At 42.0% G+C, this 13,284-nt stretch overlaps 1 long non-coding RNA gene across 3 annotated transcripts; it reads left to right on the top strand.

Annotated features, from left to right (window-relative positions):
* Positions 1 to 393: 393 nt before the first annotated feature.
* On the top strand, positions 394 to 12,969 carry LOC144115704 (uncharacterized). 3 transcript variants are annotated; one of them, XR_013311515.1, is made up of 7 exons: positions 394 to 561; positions 711 to 779; positions 1,719 to 1,805; positions 2,541 to 2,738; positions 5,672 to 5,749; positions 10,797 to 10,840; positions 12,824 to 12,969. It is a non-coding gene; the product is annotated as an uncharacterized LOC144115704 (long non-coding RNA). The 3 variants fall into 3 exon arrangements; XR_013311514.1 differs by having other exon boundaries at positions 394 to 779; positions 1,710 to 1,805; XR_013311513.1 differs by having other exon boundaries at positions 394 to 779.
* The last annotated feature ends 315 nt before the right edge of the window (positions 12,970 to 13,284 follow it).

Raw genomic sequence — 13,284 nt, forward strand, 5'->3', positions numbered from 1 at the left:
CTCCCACCACAAAAAAAGAGAGAGAAGACGGAGACAGCCGCAGGGCAAGCGAAATAGTGGACAGAATTCGTACCGCGTGAATGCGTGTTGCGGATCTATCAAGACACTGTTTCCTCGAGCATTAACTCTGAACCGCCATCCAAGTATTAAAATATCGTGGCATCGTTAGCTTTTCGTCGCGATATTAGTAGCTGCTGGCAATTTTGCGCCCTCCAAAGCGGTAGAATACCAGCAAAAGTTTGTGTGTAAACTTTCCCTGTGCCCGTCGTGAAGAAATACCAGTCGTTTCACAAAACACCGAAACTGAAACTCAGCATGGCGTTTTTGCCCGGCAGAGGGCCAGGCCAGCCAGTGGCCTTCGTCACCTCCGTCACTATACCGTCGATGTTATTTTCCCGTCTATTATGGCGTGCGCCGCTGTTTGCGCGGTTGTAACGAGGACGGGTTTTCAGTGTTTTGTGCAGTACCGTCCTGCATTGTAGTGTGGCTCGTGCACGCATGTAACCACAGAAGAGTGTAGGTTCGCGTACCGCTGTAAACGCGCCGTACGTGGCAAACAGGGTCAGTGGCAGCCGACGAAGCTTCTTCTCGTCAGTTTCCCCTTTGTTCTAGGTCGTCGCAAAGAAGTCGGTGCAGTCTCAGTTTTGAAATCGCAGTGCATGAACGTTGTTAATGTGCTTCTTATGTGTTAGAATGTGCTCATTGTGTAGCAGGTCTTGTGCCGATGTCTGCGCCAAAGGTTCGGTGCCGTTGACTTCGTCACGAACGGAGTTTTGAAGGTAAGAATATTCTCTATAGACTCGGATGCAGCTTTCTGTGAAGTTGCCTCTGAAGGAGTGACTATGCAGCGGAAGCTACGAGCTCTCACCGCCGGCTCACAAGCTTGCGTCGTTGGTTCGTGAGCGCGTGCGTGCAGCGCGCTTGTGAGAGCCAGCGTTTCGCGCTCGTATTTTCTGCTTCGCAGCCACAGAAAGCTGTCGCCGATTATAATATATGCTGCATGCCTGTTGCGAATCCGTTGAACGGAAACTTTAGTGCGCCTATTTAGCACAATGTAAAATTTCTCAGTTAGTGCAAAAGTAAGCGGCAACGAGAGTACTTGCAGGCCAGCTTTCAAATGCTGCGATTGTGCAACTCGGAGAGTTATTCGCTTGCAATCCTTATCATTAGCTGAAAAGATGCATTATAATTCGGAGCATGCCCATTCAGTTCTCCTGTGTGGTTCTTTTCACAAAAGGAATGCCATAATATACAGGAATGGGCTTCTCTTTACAGGCTTTTAGTATGTGGAGAAGCTTCAGCGCAAGTCTGTCTACCATTTGCTAATCACTGTTAAAAATTGAACACTCATTTGTCAAGCTTTTTGTGTTTCTGCGTCTTTTTGCTCCTGTAAATTTTCATCATGATTGGATATAAAGGGCGTCACGTCTGTTGCGTGTTACAATGCGTAATTAATGCCTGCTGAATCCTTTCACTCATGCTCGCATTTTGTGTGTGCTGCCTTTATTTTTCTGGGGTTTACTTGGTGCTTTAACAGGTTTTGGCAGTTGTCATGATAGCAGAGTACTTGTGTTGACAGACTGCAATTTTAGGGGAGCTGATTGCATTAAATATCCTAGTTTTCTCTCTTTCTCTATTCATAACTGAGGGGAATCAATGTTGTGACACATTCTTTCATTTCTTATATCACTATGCTCTCTAATAACGAGTGTTCGCAGGTGGATCGTGGCTCGTCGCATGCGGCTTGTCTGCATCCACTTTGGAGCCTACAGCATGGGTCTTGCCTCCTCGTAAAAGTAAACTTTGTGAGTTGTATGGAATGAAAAGGAGCGCTTGAATTCCGGCAGTGTTATGTTATTGCTTGTTTCAGGACAGCATTTAAATAAGCTTTTGAATTTCAGTACACATTGGATAATCATGCTGGTTTAAACGAATTGCATTTCAGCCATTACAGTATGTGAAAAATGTTGAACCCTTTGTAGTATTCGGGGATTCGCGTTCCTTTTGCTTCAAGTGCCGGCAAACGAATATCATACATTACATAACATATTTTACGTGCTCATTACTACCTAACAATAAAACAAACCACTCAGAATGTTTTTCTCTTTTGGTAATGGTGTTCTGTGTGTATTTACAAGCATGGGTATTTACTTGTTTATTTATATATTCATACTCAAAGGCCCCATTACAGGGTATTATTACATGAGGGGTAGACATGAAGTACATCAATAAGGGTTACAGTTGTTCAGTTTGATGTGGCCCGCACTGGTGGGAAAATAAATTTGGAAAAATTGTTGACCGTTTCAGCCTTTTCCATCAGTAAACTGCCTCGAAGCAATCTTCAAATATATTGCAAGTGTTCTTATAGGTAGATAAAACATAGGCATCGCATTTGAGGTCTTTTTAAAAGAAACGAAGTCATTGGTGCAAATGTGTTCACCATTCTTCTACAAAACGTGTGGTCAAACCGGCTTGAAAATGATGTCATTGGATTTTCAGAATCATTCTGAATGCACTTTTACCATTTGTATGCATATCAGGCCAAGCTGGTGTCAAGGGGACCACTTCACTCTTTCCTGCGGCCTGTACAATCACCGCAGAAGCAATGGGAGTTTTTCTCCAGAAGTTACTTCGTCTGCTGTTGCTAGAGGCGTGAAGACCCGACCGCTTGCTCCCTGCCTGTATCTGCGGTGGTGGGTGGCATTCACCTGGTTCCTGCTGTCGGCCACTGGTTCATGGTGAGTGCAACACCGAAATTTAAAAAAAAACAGAATGCTGAGCCTGCGCGTCTTCAGTGCAGCCCACATACGCACAAATTCATCACAAAATGTGCTCGGTTAAAATATTTAACAGCAGGAATCACTCATTCCTCATCTAGAAGGAAGTACTCTGGTAATTTTCTTGCACGTCTCATGGTCCATGATTAAATGATGCTTAATGCTAAGGGGAAGAAAAGGAAAACTCAGATAGTGGGTTTTGAAGCTCACCTCATGAAAATGTACCATCGGGGGCAAAAGTGTCCGCAACGTGCGAGTGGTAAATCCTGTACTGCCATTATTGGCTGCTTGCTTGAGACGATACTTGTGGAGCATAGTCAGACTCACATACACTAACATTTGACTGTCAAATAAATATTGCGGGGCAATGTATATAATACTTCATTACGCTGATATTTTTTTTCACATGTCCTGAATTATTTTACCCCCTATATACCTCACAACTTCCTTAAACGAGAGACCTGTATCGATACCTCGAAGGAATACTAATGACTAATGTGTTAGCAAGTATCAGGAAAAACTGTAATGTTGGTGTTATTGCTGCCGCCGAACTGCTAGATGTTTGAGGACATGAGTTTTCCCAATGAGCAGATTTCGTGTTAAGCGCAAGTTTGCTTGTAGGCATTCTTGTCTGCCTAACGTCACCAGAAAGCAACAGTACAAGTTGTGTGTGCTGGCACAAATAGTGACGCGTACCGAGTATTGCAATTTCAGAAATTATGTCCGATGAATTGTTTAAGCAATAATAAAGAGCACCCTATTTTGCTGTCTACGTATACATTTAATTTGCAGCATACCCTGAAGAAGCTACCAATAAAATATTTCATTTAAACATTTTTATAAAAGAAGAGCTGAGATTATGGTCAGCCGTGCATGCAATTGAATGTTCACTGCCCTCTATTTTTTTTAAATTCAGAAACTTATTAACATGTCAGCATCACAAACCTTAATTTTCAGCTCCTTACATCTTAAGCTAAGCAAACTAGCATAAAACATTGCAGTGTGCTTTAATTTACCTATGCTAGGTTGAGAAGAATAATCTTTTTTGGTGTATCTTCGTTTCCTTAATGATATGAGGAAAGTTCATGTTCTTGGGAGGTTTATCAAAAGGGACGAGGAGGCTGTACAAATGCAGGAGAATACATTGTGTCACACTGGCTGTCATTGCCTCTGAGATAAGTCTGTTTGCTAGCGAAGGCCGATTTTATTCAAAGCGCAGTTCCGAACTTTGACTTGCTGGCAGTTAGCTCGTGCTGGCAGTTATTTTCAAGAAATAATTTATGCATTGCCATCTGGGGAAATGGAAGGTCTTGAGACACCGGCAAACATCAAAATGCCTTTCCATCCAAGAGGAGCAGATCTATGCCTCTTGGACGTTACGTGTGTGCAACGTGCTGTCATCGCACCGCGCTCCTGTGGCCAGTGTTGGGGTTTTTCAGTGCCCATTCCATTCACGAATTATATGATGCGCTTTGCTTGGGTGCGGCATGATTTCCTGCTAATGCCACTGTTTTGCAAAGCTAAAGCTGCTGTGCTTGAAATTTCAGGAGCTATAATAATGCTGCAGAATTCTTTACACTTTGAAAATTGCCATGTTAATGCTCCACATGGCACGTCAATCTGCACACTGATGCAGACCTGCCAGAAGATGAACTACAGAGGCTGAGAGTCTTGACTTTTTGTGAAATGTAAAGTGTAGAACGGTTGACATTTGTGCTTGAAGAATACATGCTATCATGCACTGTCGGACTGAAGGCAAGCATGCACAAACATTAATTCGTTTCAGATTTCTCACATAGCAAAACAAAGGAAAGGGGTCTGATTCACAGTATTTGCATACAGTGCAAAGGATGAAACATACGGGCCTGATGGTTACCAATGACGTGGACCAAACTGGGAGTGAACGCACCTTCTCCTCCCGCGTGAATGGCGGATGCAGCGGTGGGGCAGTGGCGACCCCATCGCGATGTGGCAAGAGGCAGAAACAGACCCCTTTGCACAGGCCGTAAGAAATAGAGAACACGTTCCCCTCTAGACCGGCCATGGGGAGACATGTGTGCAGCTTGTACCTTATAAAAGGTTAAAGACAGTCTGCAGGCTACCTGGCGTAGCGAGAGCGGTTAGTGTGTTGAATGTTGTGATGAAAAGCAAAAAAAGCTGCAGTTTTTGTATGAGCCAACCCAAGAGGAAAACCTCGTGTGCTGGATGTACTTCAGCTTTGGTATATATTATTCTGAGCAATGCTGGAAGATGTGGACAGAATGATGATGACGCACACGCTATGTTGAACTGGCAACTAAATTTTATTCATGAAGCATTTCTAGATGTTCAATGCAGATAAAGCAGTCAACAATCAGTCCTGTCACGTTCCATCGTTACCCTCATCTTCCCTCTTCCAAAAATGCCTCTTCTGCTAGTAGTGATAGGGAGGTGCTACTTATGCATGTGTCTTTATAATCAAATATTGTTTTACGCTCAATAATTTCCTGTGCTTTTTCATCTCAGTTTCGGTCAACTATCACTGTATTGCATATAATCTTTGATTATAAAGACATGCGTGAGCAGTGCATAGCTATCGCTTCAAGTGAAACAAAGGGTACTTCTGGAAGGGGAAAGATGAAAATAATGATGGAGCATGTGACGGGACTGATTGTTGGCTCTTTTTTCTGCACTGTGTATATTGTAGTGCTTAATGAATAAAATTCTTCTGTTAATTCAGTGCAATGTGTGTAGTGCTTCTCATCCTTCTGTCTGTCTCTTCGAGCAATGTTTTGGAAAATGCTGAACCAACCGCCCCAATACCATTTTGCATGTGGTATAGTGTCTATTTTTTTATTTGCTTTGAATGATTCTGATTCTTATGATGATGTTCTTATCTCATTTTTTTACTGCAGAGAGCAGGAATATCACTGCCTGCTTGTTGCACAGCTGTGCTGTGTCATGGGGTCTGACTGCTCTACCTGCACATCCAGGTGCGGCCACACTAATACCATAACTGTTTCATTTCAGCCAGTAAAACTTTCTCGTGTCATTCAAAGAGCACCTAAAGTTTTTAATGACACTTTGGGTTATTGGTGCAGTTGGAGGAGAAAAGACCTGTGGTGCATGATTATTTATGCATTCTTGTCTTGTAGAGCAGCTGCCTTTCCTTATCCCTTCACTGTGATGTATTCACAGAAAAGTATGCTGAAGACTTCATACATCATTCTGTGGGAAAGGTGCTGCCTATAACACAACTGATAAGTGTGCTCACATAAGTATCATGATGTATCTAGTGGATTGGATGAGATATCTGGGTACACAACACAAAAATAGCAATTTCAGCAGACACCAGTTGATGTGACGTCAGTGCATGTTTTTTGTGCAGCTGACATGTGACAAGACTGAATAACTTTGTGATGGTGTATTTTAGTTTATAAACTTGAAATTGGGTCATTCCAAGCCATCTGACACAGATTTTGTTCGAGCATCTTCGATTTCCTTTAAAAAATGCATATAGTTTATCTATTACTAGAAGAATCATTACCCCAGCTTGTTTTTGCAAAAAAAAAAACAATTGTGCTGTGGCCCCATCTTAAAGGGGCACTAAAGGGAAATATTAAGTCAGGCTAGACTGGTAGGTAGGATCACACGAAAGCACTTACGTCATTTTAACCAGAAAACAACACTTATAGATATACGTGTAAGAAAAGCTAGAAACACGTGGTAACGTCCATTGTAGATTTGAGTCGTGATAGCGAGTGGCGTACTCGTGAGCTTTCTGGAGAAACGCTAAATCGTCATATGGGGCCATTAGCGTCGAAATGCGAAGAAGGCAGCATGGCGAGCATAGCCGACGGTGCAAAAGGTCTCGTTGTTAAAACAGCGCAAAAGCGATAACTGAAAGGAAGGTTAGCTGCAAACATCAGCGCTGAAGCTTTCGCTGGACATTCTGTGCACTCTGGTTGTGTACAGCCATTGTACACAGCAAGATCAGAACCGCAAAGCTCAGAACTACATTCATGGTGCGTATGCTTGCTATGCGGCTGGTGAAGCAGCTTCTTTCTCAATTCAACCATCGAATCAGCTACTTTGCGCTTGCAGCGGGCATTATGAAATAGCGAAGTGTTTTTTTTATTTTTAGTCTGTGCTCGCGCAGACATGCAATCATGCACATCATAAACATGTGAAGCACTATGCAGGTGCATGATCTTATATGTTTTCTGCACAGTGGAAAGGTGAATGTTCTAAAGATATCTGAAGTACCACATGCATGCACTATCACTTTTCATTTGGCTTAATAAAGAACGCTTGACTATCAATTTTTTTAGACTAGACATTATGCTTTCACTTACAAAAATTTGAAATTAATTTGTTTCATGTTTCAATAGTTTTAAACTGGAAAAGGTGGAAAGCTATCTATTTTTGAAATTATTTACCAAATATTATGGTCTCACAAACGTTGTATGAATGGCAAAGCAGCCTATAAAATATTTCAGCGATGAGAAAACCTAAGCCATGCCAGAAAAAATCCTAAATTGGAGAAAAGTTGCATTCTGTGGCATATTCAGCTGTCAGTTGCATAGTGATGTGGTCCTGGTAAGCATAAGACAGGTAGCAAGCTGCACAATACCATTCAGTCGCATTTATTATCACAAGTTTAATTCGGCTAATTTTTGTTCTAAAAAGCATTCTGCAAGTACAGCATCAATGCCCTACCGTGGTATTGCTCCCTGCCCGCTCCTCAGTACAGTGCATGCTGGAGCCAGCTGCAAGTGTAGGTTTAAGCAGTGCTGCAGGTGGTGTGCTGGGCTTGAATGCTTTCATCTTCTGGAGTACCGAGGTCTACTCAAGGGCACGGTTACAAAAAATAAAAATTAAATGGCCACTAAGCAGAAGCATCAAGTCAACCCTCGTGGTAACTGGAGATGTGGACCAAAGACAGCTGCAGCCACACTCCTCATTGCACAGATTCAAGAAGCACTATGAAATGATGGTGCTGTCTTCTGCTTTCTTGAAGTCATTCAAGAAAAACAAATTGATTTCACTAAGTGGTTTAAAAGAGCACCTTGGAAAGAACAGTAGTGTTTCATCACATCGTCTTCATGTGCAGGCTCTTTCCCACTTAAGGGAAAACTGGGAGTGGATGGCTACCGTGCTTCGCAAAGCACAGTTGCTGACAGCTGGGGAGAATTGATGGCAAATAAATATGCGCCCCTTCTAGCTGGCTCTTGGCAGCAGCGGTTCTCAAATTGTGGCAGTGTCGCACTCCCAGTTTCTCTCTACGTGTGAAACAGCCAGTGGTACTTCAACTGTGCATGCTAGAATTACATCGTAATCAGTGACCCAATTGTTTCAAGTGTTCAAACATGGATGAACATGCCACCAGGCCTTTCAACCCACAAACATAGGAACATCCATTTGGAGCACCTTGCAGCACTGCTTATATATGGTTTGCAACCGGCTCTAGTGAGCACTGCAGTAAAGAGCAGGCACAGAGCAACGTTGAGGTTTGGCATCGGTGCTCAGCTTTCAACACTGTTTTCTAGCCTAATACAAAAATTACTTCAATCACTCTCCAGAATGAATTGCATTCAATGGTAATGTGCAGCTTACTACCTTTCATATTTTTACTAGTATCACCTCACAATGAATTCACACCTTAATATGGGACAAAAAGCTACTTTACTTAAATTAAGAAATTTTTTTCTTAGTGCTTACGGTTTCTAATCGCTGAAACATTCTTTTGGCTTCTTTGTCTGGCAGCCAACTTAGAAAGTAGTTGTAATGATTACTGTGAACATAAAATTACATCAAAAATTGAAAAATCGCAGTTTTGTACCTGTTTCGAGTTTATTATTTATTTATTGTTATACGAGTTTCGAAACTTGAGACGGCAGTTTTGGCATAGAAATTTTTTTCGTAAGAAACAAGCTGGGATAAGATTTGCCTTAGTAATGTAATAAACTGTGATGGTTTTAAGGAATTTGAAGATGGTTGAACACTTCAGTGTCAATTGGCAAGCAATGACATAAATGTGCATCTCCACCTTAAGTAATCACAAACTTAACTAAAATGCAAGGGGAATGACATAATTAAAAACATTTATTTTGACCTTTATTAAGTATATGTGTGGAGAGGGTGCTGAAGAAAACACTAGCTCGACATATTTTGCCACCACTTTTTTGGAGGCTAAGAGAAATGTGTACTATTTTTGGTAGTGCCACATACTTGATCTAGTTATGTGTTCAGCCTCTTTCACATTGTTGGGAACTTTCTACCACTGCTTCAGCTCTGTTTTTGCCACTGCCTGCAAAGGCAGTAAGGGAAGCCTGCTTTTTAAAGGCTCTCGACTTGTATGTTACTCGGCTCTGTCTGAAGTTGTTAGGTGCTGACGACAGCAGAATTACAGGAGGAAGGTTCTTTACCCGTGCAACAGGTTAAGGATGCGGAAAATAAATATGCGCTCTTTCTGTCGCTATTCTAGGCGTATCAGTGTAATACGTCGCATTCAAGTGACTAGCTTGAATCTAAACCCCTGAGACACTCGTCTTGTGGAATTTCCAAAGTGGTGCATAGTGAATGTGAAAAAATGATGAGATTTCAAAGCCTGTGGTTGTGCAAGATTGACGTTTTGATTTTTGGTTGGGTGTAACACCTTTTGTGAAATTATTATATAGTTGGGTAAAATTCAAAACAAAGCAGCAAATGCCCCTCAAATGATTGCACCCAGCCAATGGCGAGGACTTATTCTCAAAATGTGGTTAATCCCCTTTGACCTGCTAGGGTGGCGTCGTAGGGAGAGCCAGACGAAAGCAAATTAACCATGGCGTAAGAAAAATTGTTCGACGTCATCGGCTGGAGCGCCTCCTTTGAATGGTATCTGCTGCTTCTCTCTTGATATGTATCCGACTATAGCAACATTCACAAACAGCTAGCAATTTCCTTATGTGATGTCGATTTCAACAATGGTGAGATATGTAAATGATCTTTTACTGGTTTAATGGTTTGTTAAATGATGCCAACTTTCCTTGATTGTTCCTGAAGTCTCAGTATTTATTCACGTTCATTGTGCTGTGGAAGTGCCGCAGGGAAAGTGTGAAATGTTTAGATGCAACGCAGTTCTTTAAAGGTGTAGTAAAGAGGATTCTGAGCTGGTATTTGTGCCGTCAAAACTCTATCTACATGCTCCGAGCATTCTTGGAAACTTCGATTTTTTGTCTTGTGCAGCCAATTTCTCTGTTAAATTGGATTAGATGTCCTAGCTCCCACCATTTTTTTTAACTGACCTCTGAGAGTAGGAGTCAACTAGCGCGGGGAGTGCCTTCAGCCAGTCACGTGGCAGCTCTTGTTTTGTGCTTTGCTTTCAGGTTTCTACGAATATTTTTAGTTGCAGACAGCATAGCTGCCAATTAGGCCCACAAATAAAAATCTCCGTGAACTGTTTTCACAGATCATTCCCTGTATTACTACGTATCACACCGCCGATGGCAAGTGGCAAGCCACCATGTGACTGACTGCAAGGCACTCCTCAAATTGGTTGACTCCTACTCTTGGTCAATTAAAGAAACAAAAAAGGTGGGAAACGGGACGTTTCATCTAATGTAATATCAAAATCAGCTCCACAGGACTATTCAAAGTTTCTAAGAAAGCTTGCAGCGTGTAGATCGAGTTCCCATCATAAAAAGGTGAGCTCAGAATCCTTTTTAGTGCTCCTTTGAACAGGACCATATGTTGAGCTCATATTTCTAGAATATTGAAAGAAGTCATGGCGATTTATTTTTTGCAGTCTTGTCTGGTTAAATGACCGTGTTTTAAGCTCATACCCTCTAAAGGCAGAGCTGAGTAAAACACATGTCGAGACAGTAAACAGGATTCTTCCCTTTGCCTCTTTTGCAAGCAGTGGTAGAAACAGTGTAAAACACTTAGCGCAGGTAAATGCTCAGTAGATTTTGCCACCATCATATGCTGTTGCCATTCGGTCTAAAAAATTAGCAATAACCAGCTATTCACAAGATCTGGTTGTATATGTGTGTGCAGGTTTGATACAAGGCCAAGTGAAGACACCAGCTCAGGATAGGCTGGTAGGGAACATGGTTGCTGTCATACTACCTTAATAAGCTATCTCATTGCCTTGGCAATGTGAGTTAGAGGTAAAAGTATGTGCGGTTTCTCGCACCAAGGAAGATTGCATACCGCTTGAGTTTAGTGTCAGACACAAGACAGGCTACCTGCCATTGTTGGTGCCATAGGTGCTAATGTTTTGTGGTCAATATTATATCAGTCGGACACCGGGGTGTCAGCGGGTAGCAGGAAGAGAATTTTTTACGTAGTTACGCTGATAGGTTCACATCTTTCAGCGCACTGTGCCTCGTGTGAACGGCGTAGTTGAAAGGATGAAAGAAAAATTGTTGCATAAGGATTAAGATTTTTTATTCTTTCATATTCCTTCACTGGGATCAGATTTTTATTCTTTCATATTCCTTCACTGGGATCAGTTAATGTGGGAAGTGTCAGAAGGCTTTCATATCAGGGGAAATGGAGGTGATTTCATCAGCAGTCTCTTCATTCGCTAATATAAGGAATCTGCATTTTTAGCGCAGCAGTGACGGAGAACATGTGTCCTGTTGCGGCCTTTTTGGATTGCACACCTTCCCACACTGCATATCTTGAGGTTGTAAATAAGTTTCTGTTGGTATTAAACTGCGAGTCAGGACTGGGTTTACGTTCTCTCGGTGTTAGTGTTTTTTGCGCTGTTTTAATTGAGTATGAATTCTTACCAACTAGTTCATTTCGCCGTCTTAACTGGTGTATACCTTTGCTCAAGATAAGGAGCTAATGGTTGAATGCTTTTATAGTGCGTAAGTAGAATACTTACATAGTAATTAAAGCAGAAATAAATGATTTCCTGACCACATTTTTTATATTCTGTGTAGAGTACTAGAGTTACGCTTAGTCAGACTTAAGTATGCGCTGCAGCCAAAGGATTCTTTTCTCGGGTCTGAAGGATTTTAAAGGTAACCACGTATTTTCAGTTTGCTTTCAGGTTTATTGTTTGAATATCTACCTCTTTGCAGGGAAATTTTTTTGCGACAAGTGTTCCATTTGAAAACTGACTTGAAATCATATTTTTGTATTTTGATGAAGTACGAATGGTTGGATGAAAAGAGTATCCATATTTTTGTGCTAGGTACAAATAGCTATGAGTAGCGGCCTGCTTGCCTTTGGCTATGCTAATTTTGTTTATTAATCTTTCCCCTGTTTAATGTAATATTAAAAGGTATCCCAGGTGCTCCAGTAGAGGGCATTTAGGGGTAACATAAACAAATCAAAAAATGTTGGTAGGGCAATGGGGCGGATTCGAAGAGAAGGCAAGTGTAGCAGGGGGCGGCCGAAAGTTAGGTGGAGGGATGAAATTAAGAAGTTTGCAGGCATACGGTGGGTGCAGCTGGGAAAGGACTGGGTTAATTGGAGAGACATGGGGGAGGCCTTTGTCTAGCAGTGGGCGTAGTCAGGCTGATGATGATGGTCTGTATTGATAAATTCCTGCGTTCTAATTTGAAGGAACCTACTTTCACTGAAAAGAGGTTTTGAAGTCAGTGTCTAATAAAATGCAGGTACCACTACCAGTGGTCGTTTTCACAAGCAAACTGGTGCTCTCATGGCAGTTATTGTGAGCATATGCTTGAAGGTACGGTGCACCGCCATTCACTTCAAAACAGTCATCACGGAGTCTTTTTTGGTCTTGACGTCACAAATGGAAACTGCTAACTGAGTAGTGGAAAAAATCTCCCATTTTTAAATTCGGTTGACTGCAATAAATGCGATTAACATAGGCAGAAAGTGCCACAGAGTCTGTGACTCAGTTTTTGCATGAAACAAAAATTAGATGGAGTCCTCAGTGCGTCCCTAAATAGTACTTGCCCATCTTAACTGCGGAGGCTATATGAGGGAATGAGTTCTTATGGTAGTCTACTGAATTGCAGCCCGAAGGACTCATAACGTGGCAAGAATACTTCTGTACTGCTGCCATTCCTGTAGGTGATCATGCTCATTCCTTTTTACAGACTTGGGCAAGACATCGATGACGTTTCCACACCATGCTGTCCCAGGAGCGTTGCTGTGCGTGAGTGCACAAGTATTGTTGAGCAGATCTATGTAAGCCAGCGGCTGTGCCGTACAAGCTCTGCAGACAAATAAACCGTTGATGGTAGCAGGTTGTTTTTCCCATATTTTTCCTTTTACATCACCATAATTTATGCTCTGCAGGTTGCAGTTCATCAGTTTATGGTTTATCATGCAGTGAATGTGCTCCTTAATCTTAGTTTAATGCATCATATAGGGTTTAGACAGCGTCTCTCATTATAATTATATCCGGTATCTGTAATATTTTGAGTCCCATTCCACATGCTGTTTCATCAAATTTCTGGCGTCGAGCAGCTTGCGACCTTCACTCGGAAGGCTGGAAAATCGAGCAGTGAGCGACTGGCGCGGCGACTGAGCGATACTTTATGCCCACGTTTGCAGT

This window comes from Amblyomma americanum, chromosome 1 (assembly GCF_052857255.1).
Source record: "Amblyomma americanum isolate KBUSLIRL-KWMA chromosome 1, ASM5285725v1, whole genome shotgun sequence".
Lineage (NCBI taxonomy): Eukaryota > Metazoa > Arthropoda > Arachnida > Ixodida > Ixodidae > Amblyomma > Amblyomma americanum.